This window comes from Puma concolor, chromosome D2 (genome assembly GCF_028749965.1).
Source record: "Puma concolor isolate L17-30 chromosome D2, mPumCon1.1.hap2, whole genome shotgun sequence".
Classification (NCBI taxonomy): domain Eukaryota; kingdom Metazoa; phylum Chordata; class Mammalia; order Carnivora; family Felidae; genus Puma; species Puma concolor.
In genome coordinates, this window is record NC_141677.1 from 44,407,901 (window position 1) to 44,420,691 (window position 12,791).

A 12,791-nucleotide genomic window follows, 5' to 3' on the forward strand; every position below is an offset into this window, starting at 1 on the left:
CCATTTTTAGCGGTACTTGGCAAAGGATTGGGGAACATATGTAAGTGTCTTGCTTTGTGTACATCAGCTTTATGATGCCTTCTGACATCTTCTAAGCAAGGTCCCTCTCTTTAGTCCTCTATACATTTCTTGAATACTTCTAGCTTTTCCCTCCATGTTTTCCCAAATATTGTTTTATCTTATTTCAAAAGAACAACAATAACAAAAAAATTGGAATCTTAACTGGAAGTGAATTAAATATATTTATATATTTTATATTAATTATGGGGAAACCATGCTTTTATGATATCAAGTCTTACATCAAAAAATATACAGTGTTTCATTTATTCCTATAATATTTGATGTCCTTTAAGATCTAATAGTTTTTGTATTATAGATATAATACTTTTTATTATCAATTTTTTCCTAAGAAATCTATTTCACCTAGTTCCTTCTTTGAACTGATTACTTTTCCTCCATATATGTCTAGCACAGAAAGACACTTGACTGTATACCTGACTTGCACCCAGTCACCTGATCAGCTACCCTTATTCATTTCATTAATTTTTTGCTAAATCTCCTAGATTTTCCAGGCATACAAGCATATTATCAGCAGAAACAATTTTTATTCTTTTCCTCTAAAATTAAAATGCTTTTCTAAATGATGAAAAAATAATTTTATAATTTCCTCCTAAATTTCAAACTGATGTTTATTACTTCATTAATATAGCAGCCAAACAACAAGTATAAAAAAAATACCTATCGGTATGGGAATGGTTGAGTAAACGTCGGTTTGTTCACAAAATTGAATGCTCACTGACTGTGGAAATAACTTAACTTGGATAGATTTCAACTATGAAGGGTGAAGTGAGAAAAGCAGAATACAGTAATGTGATCTCATTTTCTAAAACAACAGAAAAAGCCTCCGTATGCAGTTGAATGTACAATTTACATGTACATGATTATCTAGATAGAGGGAAACTATGAAAAGATATCAATTGAGTTATATTGGCAGTGGTAGATGAGAGGAAAAGGAGAGATAGGCAAAAACAAATGAGAAAGACTGCATTTGGATGTTATTCACCATAGAAACAGCACATACAACACAATCCCATTCATGGTAAATTGCACAGAGCTGTGTAAAGAGATGCATGAAGCGATGGCCAAAGCAATGTCACTGGTACCCTTGATGTTGGGCAAGATTTCAAAAGACTTCATTTTCACTTTTACATCCTACAAATTATGCAAAATTCAGAATATGTCATATGATCATAAAAAGACAGGATAATTTCCTTTTCATGACAAATTAAAAAAAAAAAGAAAAAGGAAAATACAATAGAGTAATTCCAGCTCAAGTATCAGCCCAGGTCTTTTGCAAATCTGTGCTATGTGGGTTAAATTTCTTTGATGAGAAACACCAGAAACTGGAAAGCTAACAAGAAAAACCAGAGAATTAATTAGGATATTCTGAGTTGCAGGGGGAAATCTTTACATTAGTTGTTGGGAAGAATAAGGGCATCACAGCTCTGAAAGTCTAGGAAATGGAAATTAATGAACAAGTTCCCAGCACCTCAGGATGAATCATCTCTGAGAGTTTTCTTTCTTGGGGTCACCGTGGGCAAGATTCAAAGTCTTAAGTGGGATTGTCCATCTGTCCAACTTTGGGTCACAGGCTCAACACTTGGCCAGAGGAGGCTGGACTTTGTTCAGTCCTGCCAAGATTCAATGTGATAGGGAAGGGGGATTGCTTCCTAAAAGAGATTGCGGTGCATTGACTAAAAGAAAGGGGTAGACAGTCTGGAAAGTTAAAAAAAAACAAAAAAACAAAAAAACACCAAACGTCCATGCACAGGCTCATGAAGGCTAAGAGTCTGCTAAGGCCTGGATCCTCTGATGGGACACCAACTTCTCGGTCTATATACATTTGACTTTTTCTTCCTTCCCTCGGGCACTAGGGGCTCAGCCTGCTTTCCTCTCCGCCCTGTCTGTTCACGGGACTCCTTTTCCTTCAGGGCTCATGGTCTCTGCCACTACGTTTCCTGCACACCAGTCTTGCCTGTTAGAATTCAAGTGCGCGTCTCTAAATGGACACATGAGACAGTAATAAATCAAAGCAGAGTAAAAAGATGAAGATGTATTATAAACTGTCTCAGCAGAAGGGATAAATGACCTGAGGAAAGTCAAGCTAAAAGAAGTTCCTACTATGAAGAATTAAACTTTCTTAGACTGCCATGGTGTTCCAGGGAAAACAGGAATATGACTGGTGGAAGAAAATAGCCCTAACTAGTCCACTCCAGCAGGGAGCACGTTGTCTGTTGAGATGAATTCCACGCATTGAAAAGAAGTCAGGGAGACTTTAAGAGAAGAAAACTTTCTTCTTGTCTTGAAGTTACCTACCAGTACGGACACTGGTTAGCATCTGTAACCAGCACTCTGCCTTGAGGTACCTTTCTGTGTGTGGTCCCTCAATGCCAATGCTCAGTGGCTTAGAGCAACAATTATTAACTGTTTCTCTCAGGTTCTGCTGTGGGAACTCTTCATCTCTGTTCTCTTTAGGGAGGACAAGCCTACCTGTGCAGGCACCTCTTGAGTCTTTGTTTGCATCACATCTGCTAACACCTCATTAGTCAAAGCAAGTCATGTGCTGAGCTGCACATGAGGGGGTTCACGCTCCTGTAGGTTTTGTGTTGGGACCAGGAAGTGGATGTTTTTGAACAGGTGAAATCACCTCAGTTCCTACAAGATCTTGCCTGGGTGTACAGGGTGATAACCAGATTGGTCAGATTTAGGCAGGTGTATTAGGGAATGGCTTCTTTTTTAGTGGGCTAACAACTGATTAAAACCAGCAACAATAACAAACTGTTGAAAGGGAAGAGAAAAAAGGGGAAAGAGAAAAGGGAGAAATCTAGAACTGTCTGGAACTATCTGGAACTATCACTGTTTTGGAGTGACAATACAAAATATGTGATTAGGATTTTCTGTATCATTTTCAGCATTTTCCATGCTTTCAACAATGGATATCTAATGTTTTCACAATAAGAAATCACACACACACACACACACACACACACACACACATACACACATGCATGAAAGAAATAAAATGTCCTCCATGGAAGGAGTCTTTTTCTTCAGTTCAGGGAAGCAAGCACAACACAGCATTGATGGAGGGGATGGGAGAGCTTTTTTTTTTTTTTTTAATCCCCTTTAAAGGGAAGGAGAATGCTGCAAAACACCCATTTCTTCTGTGCTAGTTAAATTTTGCACCCAGGGCAGAGGCTAAAGATCACATTTTTATCAGACATTGATTCTTTTTGGAGGGCAAGAGATAGAAAACCTTTTAGGGAATTAATGTCCATTCTCAATTCTGTTAAGAGGGTGATTTATTGGGTCAAGAATGCTGACTTTGTTCTCCTAAACTTCCCTCTCAGTGTCCTCATCTGAGAAATGAAGAGACCGAAGCAGTGGTTCCTTCAAGATCTCACTTATAGTAATTCTGATCTTATTCTTACAGCTCAGCTCTTTACCACTTGAAAATGCATGCTCTGAAGTGAAAGGTCTAACTTAACTCTGCCTTATACTGACATTTTTATAGTAGCTAGCACAGAAGTAATGTGGGCAGATCTTTTATAATTGTCTTCCACTTACACAAATATTACTGTGTATTGTAGACATTTAAAAATATAGAGGAAAGCACATAAAAATCACCCCCAATCCCATTAGTATTAGCTTTTCTCAGTATGTTACCACTATTTTTACAGTGCATATATATATATATATATATATATATATATATATATATAGTAATTTATTTTTTTAATATTGATCTAATTTTAAATTTTATTTATTATGACATACCCCTATGCAATTAAATTATCTTCTAAGCAGTCCTCTGTAGTGGCTAGGTGAGATTTAATAACCTAAATAATTTTTATTTATAAACAATATCTCCAATAACCTATGTTTTGACCTTTATAATCTTTCAGTATGGGTTAGGGGTTAAATTCATAGGCTTTGATATTTGAAAGCCTGAGTTTGAAATCCTGTATCTATTATTTACTGAGTGTGTGACTCCAGACAAGGGTATCATGACTTCCTTATGCTTCATTTTCCTGGTCTGCAAAATGGAAGTGAAATCTACACTCTATATCTGGTTGATAAGAAAAGAAAACTATCTACTGTCTATTTAGGGCTTTTGTGAAGATAAAATAATGGTTGTGCAGCGGGGTAGTATTTCGAGTCATAATCATAAGCCTACCCTCCATTCTGTCCCCTGCCCTCATTGAGTGTCCTGGCTGTCATTCCACAGTGGTCCCTCCCACCTCAGAGTGATTGACACACCTCAGTCACATTGGAACCAGAAAAGAAAGATCGCAAATACGTGGAAATTAAAGTCTCAGTTCCCAGTCTAAGTAAAAGAAAGACAAATCTGTATATATACTTGCAAAATAATTGCCCCTGCCTCTAAACTGGGTGAAACATAACTTGGGTTAAAAAGGAAAAGGAGGGGAGGAGCCATCCAGCACCAGTCACCTTGGCAGAGTAGCCTCAGGGACCACCTGTTTTCTGCATGGCTATAAAGTGAGGATAAGCAAATAATGATGCACAACAAAGCACTCACAGGCCTTGAGTCTACTTGTCTCTTTAAGCCTGAGACCGCTTCCTCCCCAGCAGCACCCATGCTCTGTAATCCATCCAGTGTGAACGACATTCTGTTCGGCAGACAGGAACACTCAGGATCGCCCAGGTCCTGTACTCCCAGAGGGCTGGTGGTAGACAAAAGGACAGGCTCGGGACTACACGGAAACAGTCCAGCTCTTACCAGAGCAGGGCACACTGCCTAGCCGTGCCTGGCACAGCGCCTCCTAGAGGTAAGAGCTCAGGGCATGTAAGCTATTCTCCGTATTTCCAATTTTTCTCAGTAAATACTGAGCATCTCTGATGTCGTTTTTAAATATCTTTCCTTAAGAAAATTTCTTAGAGGTGCAATTATCTTTTTAAGTGTGGAAATTTTTAAGACTTTTGATGAAGCTGCCCTCAGAATGATTTAACAAATTTACCCTTTAGTGAGATGATATGCTTTCCTATGTTTTTGCCAAAATTAGTAAAAATAAATGACTAAGTTCTGGTTTTATGTTTCTAAAAGTAATATATACATGTTTATTGCAAAATCATCTGGAAATTCTGAAAAAGCAAGTATGTTTTTTTGACAAAATTAGCTTTGCGCCATTATTATTTAAAACTTTTTAAATGTTTATTTATTTTTGAGAGAGAGAGAGAGTGTGAGCAGGGGAGAGGGGCAGACACAGAATTTGAAGCAGGCTCCAGGCTGCAGGCTGTCAGCACAGAGCCCTTGGGGGCCTCAAACTCATGACCTGAGCGAGGTCAGTTGCTTTTAAACGACTGAGTCACCCAGGTGCCCCTCTGCACCATTATTTTTAAGGCATGCTAGCATTAATGGTATGGCTGTATTTTATTTGGCCAGTCCTTTATTAGTAGGCTTTTAGGTCGGAAATCTTATTTTGTTACTTGCTAAATTTTACAATGAGTCTCTTAAACATATACATGTATCTTTGTGAATTTGTCCAAATACTTCCTAATATAATATCCTTATCTATTCTAATACCTCCCAATCTGATATTTTCAACTTCTTCTATATAAGCAATCATATTTGAAAACCATGATGGTTTTGACCTTTCCATTTTATTAGTACATTTTTTTACTTTGTGGCATTAACTACAAGCTGTAGAAAAATATAAAATAATTACAGTGATACTAGGTTTCCTCTCCCCCCTCCCCCCGCCCCGCACCCCACTGATTTTAGTGAAAATGCTTCAAGGTCTGGGCAATATTTTCCATTGATTTCAGAGAGCTATTTTTTTTTTTTAATTTTTTTTTCAACTTTTATTTATTTTTTTTGGGACAGAGAGAGACAGAGCATGAATGGGGGAGGGGCAGAGAGAGAGGGAGACACAGAATCGGAAACAGGCTCCAGGCTCTGAGCCATCAGCCCAGAGCCTGACGCGGGGCTCGAACTCCCGGACCGCGAGATCGTGACCTGGCTGAAGTCGGACGCTTAACCGACTGCGCCACCCAGGCGCCCCACAGAGAGCTATTTTTAAGTCATAGTAAAGTAGCATTCTATTCAGAATTTTTCTAGTTTTTTTTTTTTTAAATTAGAAGCAAATGTTGAAATTTATCAAATGCTTTCCAGCATTTATTGTGATGTTTATGGATTTTTTTCTCCTTTTACCTATAATGCAGTGAATTAAATAAATGTACTTCTAATGTTGAACTCTCTTTACATTCTTAGAATAAACTACATACATTTCTTTGAATCTATCACATAATATACGCCAGGATTCAGTTTCCTGTATTTTAATTTTGATGTCTCAGCAATTCCACCGCCTCGGCCACCGCCTCGGCCACCACACCATGACTACCATCACGACTACCACCACCATTTTCATTGCCATGCATTAACAGGCATTATCAGCCATAAATGCATACAATATTTTATAACTTATTTTCGTCACTTTTCATTCTTCATGATTATTCTTTTTTTTAATTTATTTTTTCAGCTTTATTGGGGGGTAATAAATGGCAAGTAAAATTCTAAAATATGTAAAGTGTACAACCCTCACAGTTATTCTTAAGGTAGGTATTATAATGCCACCTTAGAGAAAGCATATAGAATAATTAAGTGTCCATGGGGCGCCTGGGTGGCTCAGTTGGTTAAGTGTCTGCCTCTTGATTTTGGCTCAGGTCATGATCTCATGGTTCGTGGGCTCACTGGGTGGACAGTGTGGAACCTGCTTGGGTTTCTCTCTCTCTCCCTCTCTCTGCCTCTCTCCGGTTCATTCTCTCTCTCCCCCTCAAATAAAATGAAATAAAATAAAATAAAATACACTTAAAAATAAAAAAAGAATAATTAAGTGTCCAAGTCATAAAATATTTCTTTAAAATAGCAAGTATTTAATTGTAGGTTTATTTATCTCCCAAGCCTACAGTTTTAATCATTTTATGTGTCTCTATATTTAGTGGAATGATTGGTCTGTTGATTATTTCTTAGAGCTCTGTTTGACAAATTTTGCTTTAATAAATCAAGTCAAAAATTTTTAAAAAATTTTTTCTAAAATTTTAAATTTTATTTTAAATAGCATAGAGTTTTTCTCCATATATGAGAATATGCTTATTTTATTATTAAGAAAATGTGTATTTCTGTTTCCTTTTATTTCTCCTTGATCAGACTTGTTTGACTTTATACATTTTGTTGGTCTTTTCAAATTAAAAGCCAATATTATGTATCAATTATAATGTTTTCTCCTACTTCCTTTGTTTCACTTTGAGGACTTTTATTTTTGGCTTCTTGGATTGAATATTCACTTCACTGATTCTGTAAGATGATGGTCATTATTGTGACCACGGCTCACACTTTTGTCTCCCTCCTACTTCCAGTGTCCTGCTAAAATGACCTTATCAATGTAACAGGGAAAAATCCTAAATGGTCAATAAAATACAAAAAGAATAATAGTTAACACACCTGAAAATATGTAAGAAATTCAGCAATAAATTGGGTATATTACAGTAAAGGGATTCTTTGGCAAGGGAGGGAAGTGGGGAGTTGGGTAGGTGGGTAGAAAAGCCCAATAGAGAGTAAGGAAAAGAATTCTATTCTGTCCCATTTCACCTCCACTAATACGGGTCAGAGAGTGAATTAATTAAACCATGACATAAATGTTTTCTGAATGAGTGTATTTAAGCTGTCAATGGATCACATCGACTATCAGTTTGTGCAATGAATAACCCTTAAGAGAATAGAATTTTAAAAAATGGTATTAGAACGTTTTAAAGATCAGAGCACCATAAAAAAAACTTAGAACAAGAAAATAATATCTTATAGGTTAAAAACAATCATTAAAGGGGCGCCTGGGTGGCTCAGTCGGTTAAGGGTCCGGCTTAGGTCATGATCTCACGGTTTTGAGTTCAAGCCCTGCGATGGGCTCTGTGCTGACAGCTCAGAGCCTGGAGCTTGCTTCGGATTCTGTGTCTCCCCCTCTTTTTGCCCCTCCCAAGCTCATGCTCTGTCTCTGTCTCCCAAAAATAAATAAATGTTAAAAAATTTAAAAACAATCATTAAATGAAACTAAAATTTCAGCAGAGGTAGTAGATATTGCATAACAAAACAAAACAAAGACATAAATCTGATAGCTATAAGTCTAAGATAATATGTTACAACTTTCCTACCCACCCCCAACTCCGCCCCCCCCCAGAAAAAAACCTCTTTCCCTGTCTGTGGGGCCCCCTGAGGATGACATTTCTTGCAACTAGATTATGCTTCAACCCTCTGTCATGAGGCTTGGACATTTGATTTTCTTTGGGTAGTGAAATGTGAAGAATTGTCACTCCTGAACCAGTGCTTCCAGAACCTAATGTGGCTCACCATCCTGTCTTACCTTCTGTCTCAAGATGGAGATGTCCTAGGTGGGGCTGTCCCTTCAACCCTGGTCCTTTCCTAAAGATAAGTTGGAGCACAGTCTCAGCCTAACTGTGATGCCCAAAAAGAATGAGAAAATGAATCCTTTCTTGTTATAAACTCTAAAGTAATTGGGATTGGTAATTTTTTAAAAATATGTCTTTATTTCTGATAGAGAGAATGCAGGAGTGGGGGAGGGTCAGAGAGAGAAGGAGACAGAGGATCCGAAGTGGCTCCACTCCTGAGAGCAGGGAGCCATTATGGGGCTCAAACTCATAAACAGTGAGATCATGACCTGAGCCAAAGTCAGACTGTCAATGGACTGAGCCACCCAGGTGCCCCTGGGATTGTTATCTTTATAAAACTGAGCCTAAGAGCACTTATTCAGAAAACTTGATAATCACTCTAAACTTCAGAATAAGAGAAAAAGGTAGAAATTTAAAGATAAGGGGTGCAGGATGCGGGTTAGATCTAGGAAATTCAAAGCACATACAGATAGAATTACAAGTATATTTTGATTGGACTGGAAGTACACTAAAGGTGCAGATTAATCAGGGCAGAATTGCATTTTTTACAGTATTGAATGTTTCTATGGAGGAACATGTCGCTATTTATTTGTCTTATTACTTTTCTTTCTGTGCAGTTGTGCAGATTTTTTCTTACAGCTCCTGAACATTTTTCTTTTCCCAAAACCGAAAGGGGTGTTAGTTTTAAACGTTTATGTTTTTTTTTTTTAATTTTTTTTTTCAACGTTTTTTATTTATTTTTGGGACAGAGAGAGACAGAGCATGAATGGGGGAGGGGCAGAGAGAGAGGGAGACACAGAATCGGAAACAGGCTCCAGGCTCTGAGCCATCAGCCCAGAGCCTGACGCGGGGCTCGAACTCACGGACCGCGAGATCGTGACCTGGCTGAAGTCGGACGCTTAACCGACTGCGCCACCCAGGCGCCCCTAAACGTTTATGTTTTTAAGATTCACCAAAATCAATCTGCAATTCGTGAATTTAGATTTAACCTTTTAGTGGAATGCCAAGTTTTACATTTGAAAATTCTCAAACATTGGCGTGATGTTATACTCATTGATGAGCTTGCTAGGAATGGAAATTCCTGGCCTCTCCTCTCTGAGATTCTAGTTTAGTTGCCCTGAGTGGGCCCTAGGAATCTACAGTTTTAACAAAATGTCATAAAGTATGGATTTTAAGTAAATGACTGTCCATGCTTAGAAAAATTTTACTTTTAAATGGCTTCTGAATATGTCAGCTGTTGCTTTTTGTTTTGTTTCGTTTTTGTGGGTGTTTTTGTTTGTTTGTTTATTTTTACTAGTGTTTTTTTTATTTTAAATGGGAAAAAATCCTCAGCAACATTAGAATCAGAATTCTGCTTTGCCTTCTCCTTCTTCAAAAAGTCAAGCAGCATTTTATTTTTTATTTTTCTTTAAAGCTTATGTATTTATTTTGAGAAAGAGAGAGGAGAGAAAGAGCACCAGCTGCAAGGGGCAGAGAATCCCAAGCAGGTTCCCCACTGTTGGCACAGAGGGAGAGGAGGGGCTGGATTCCAGGAAAAGTGAGATCACGATCTGAGCCCAAATCAAGAGTTGGAAGTCTAACTGACTGAGCCACCCAGGCACACCTCAAACAGTTTTTAAATCACTGAACAATTAAACTTTACAAGGGTAGGGACCCTAATTTCTTGTTTATCTCTGGTCTTCCCTGTTTAAAACAATGTGTGGTACAACTCAGTCTTGCTGAATGAATACATATACACCTTAATAAATGAAAATTATTATTTAATGAGATAATTTTAGAAAGTTGTGGCTTGACATCATTTATCTCCCGATTCCCTTAATGGTCTCCTGCTCCTCAATATTCAGAAAATATAAACCCTTCTTTTATGAATTTGAAAAATATATGACATGACAACTTCAGATGCCTTCATCTTCTTTGTATAAGTAAGTGGGGATTTTTTTACTCCCGGCTTCTAAGCAAGAAAAGGGAAAACTCATATAATTCATCATGATTTAAGAGTCATCTCTTTTTTATATTAATACCTTTTGTGGGTATGATATCATAAATGTTAAAAAAATAGTTATTTAAAAATATAAGCTAAGTCATAGTACAATATGGGAGGACAATATCTCTGAAGCTTTTATTTCTATTATTTGAAAATGTATTGCACACCATCATCTTTTAGCTGAGAAAGAAAAAATATAACATTTGATTTTAAGAAAGAAAAACACAATGTTCCAACTAACATATTGCAGAGAAGGACATTAGAAACTTCACCTGAAATGTCCATTCAAAATTAATACTCATCATGGACACATACCTCTTTGCTGTCCATAATCATCCTTATCATAACTTCATAATTTTATCCATGGTTCAACTTCCTAAATGAATTTCTGGCTTCTTTTCCTCAAGAACAAAAATTGTTAATGTATTTCAGCTACATCACAAACATAATATAGAATACCATGTGGTAAATATATAAATCCTTTAGGGTAAGTCATATTTGGTGAGCAACAGTGTGGTCAAATAATAAATAAACTTTTCCCCAAATAATACACTATCATAGTTTTATGGATTTTTTGACACACTTAAGATCACACTGTATGTATAGTTTCATATCCTGCTGTTTACTTGATAGTTTAACTTAAGAATAACTGATATTAATAAAAACATAACTTGAGGAATAATAAATCTGCTGATTGAAATTAAAGGTGGGTGTATGGTGTTATATTTCTTATCCATATGTTAATTAAAAATCAAGTATCAGGGTCAATTGCTTTTTGAAGCTACTTTTGGTTTACGATGATTAAATAAAACAGTGGCCATGTCTCTCTACCATTGGTATAAAATGCTGTGCAAACACATACTCAGGGGTTTGCAACAAACATTTAAAGGCTGAAACTCGAAACTGATAAACACTCTCACTTGTGCCCATATCCATATTGAAAACAGGTGACAGAGTTAAGTTCAACATCAATGGATAGAAAGTAGACTTTCTCCATAGAGGCTGGGATGGGGAGAGGAAGAGAGAATATTTTCTGAACAGTAGTCTTATCTCTACAAGTGGCAAATGTGGCACATTTGTCCTTGTATTCATTTTGACAGGAGCATGCTCTGAGTTCATGTAAAATAATGGCTTAAAATTATTAGGGAGTAAATTTAAAGGAAGAGATACTAAACATCCCCAATTTATAATACTTGAAATTATTTGATTTGCCAGAAAGATTCTGCTGCATTCCTAGCATCCTGAAGAAAACATATAGTGCAGATTTTGTCAAAATGGTAATGCATGAGAAATTATGGTGTGTCTGTAGGATTGAAGGTTAATAACAGTTATAAATATTCTTATAGTTCAGATCTCTTCATGCTCTGATCAATGGGGTGTCACAGTGCTTGAAATCAGTCTCTTCTTTGATAAGATTTTGAATAGAAGAAACTTCATCTGAGAAGGAAACTGGAAATTGAGGAAATATCTAGCAAACTAGTGCTCTTTTATGGGAAAGATTTATGGTTGTGAAAATAAGGTGTACTAGGATGAGTCAATCTAGGACGGTTGGTGTGGTAAGCTGCAGAATATTCCCCAAATATATTTAGATCCTTATCCCTGGAACCTGAGGATGTTATCTTAGTTAGCAAAAGGACTTTACAGATATGATTAAATGAAGGCTTTTAAGATGGGGAGATTGTCTTGGATTATCTGGGTATGCCCTAAATGAAATTCCAAGTGTCCTCAGGAAAGGAAGGCAGAAGTGGATATATAATTACTTACTACAGAAGAGAAGGAGGCAATTGATGAATGAAGCAGGGATTGGAGCAATGCGATTTGAATATGGAAGAAGGTTAGACAAGGAATACAGGTGGCTACCAGAAGCTGTGAAAGGCAAGGAAACAGATTCTTCCCTACACCCTCTAGAGAGCATGCCGCCCTGCTGAAACCCTGATCTCAGCCTTAGTGAAACCTATTTGACACATCTAGTCTTCAGAGCTGTAAGAGAATACGTTTATGTTGTTTTAAGCCACCAAGTTTATGGTAATTTTTTACAGCAGCCTACGCAACTAGTACCTGAGAAAGTTGGTGAGTTTCTAAATTGACCTATAGATTGGACTACTCTGTCCTGCCAAAAAATCATCACAAAATTTTGCTCAGTGTGCAGTACCCAATTAAATGAGTTCCTGGAAGAACTAAATGTGTCTAAGCAAAATAAAACTGAGTGAACTAAAGTTCTGCTCACTTGAGGAAGTTTTTTGTGTTGAAAAATAAGAACGGAAGCCTTCACCTTCTTATGGGTTGAATCGTGTCTACCAAAATGATGTTGAAGTCCTAACCCACA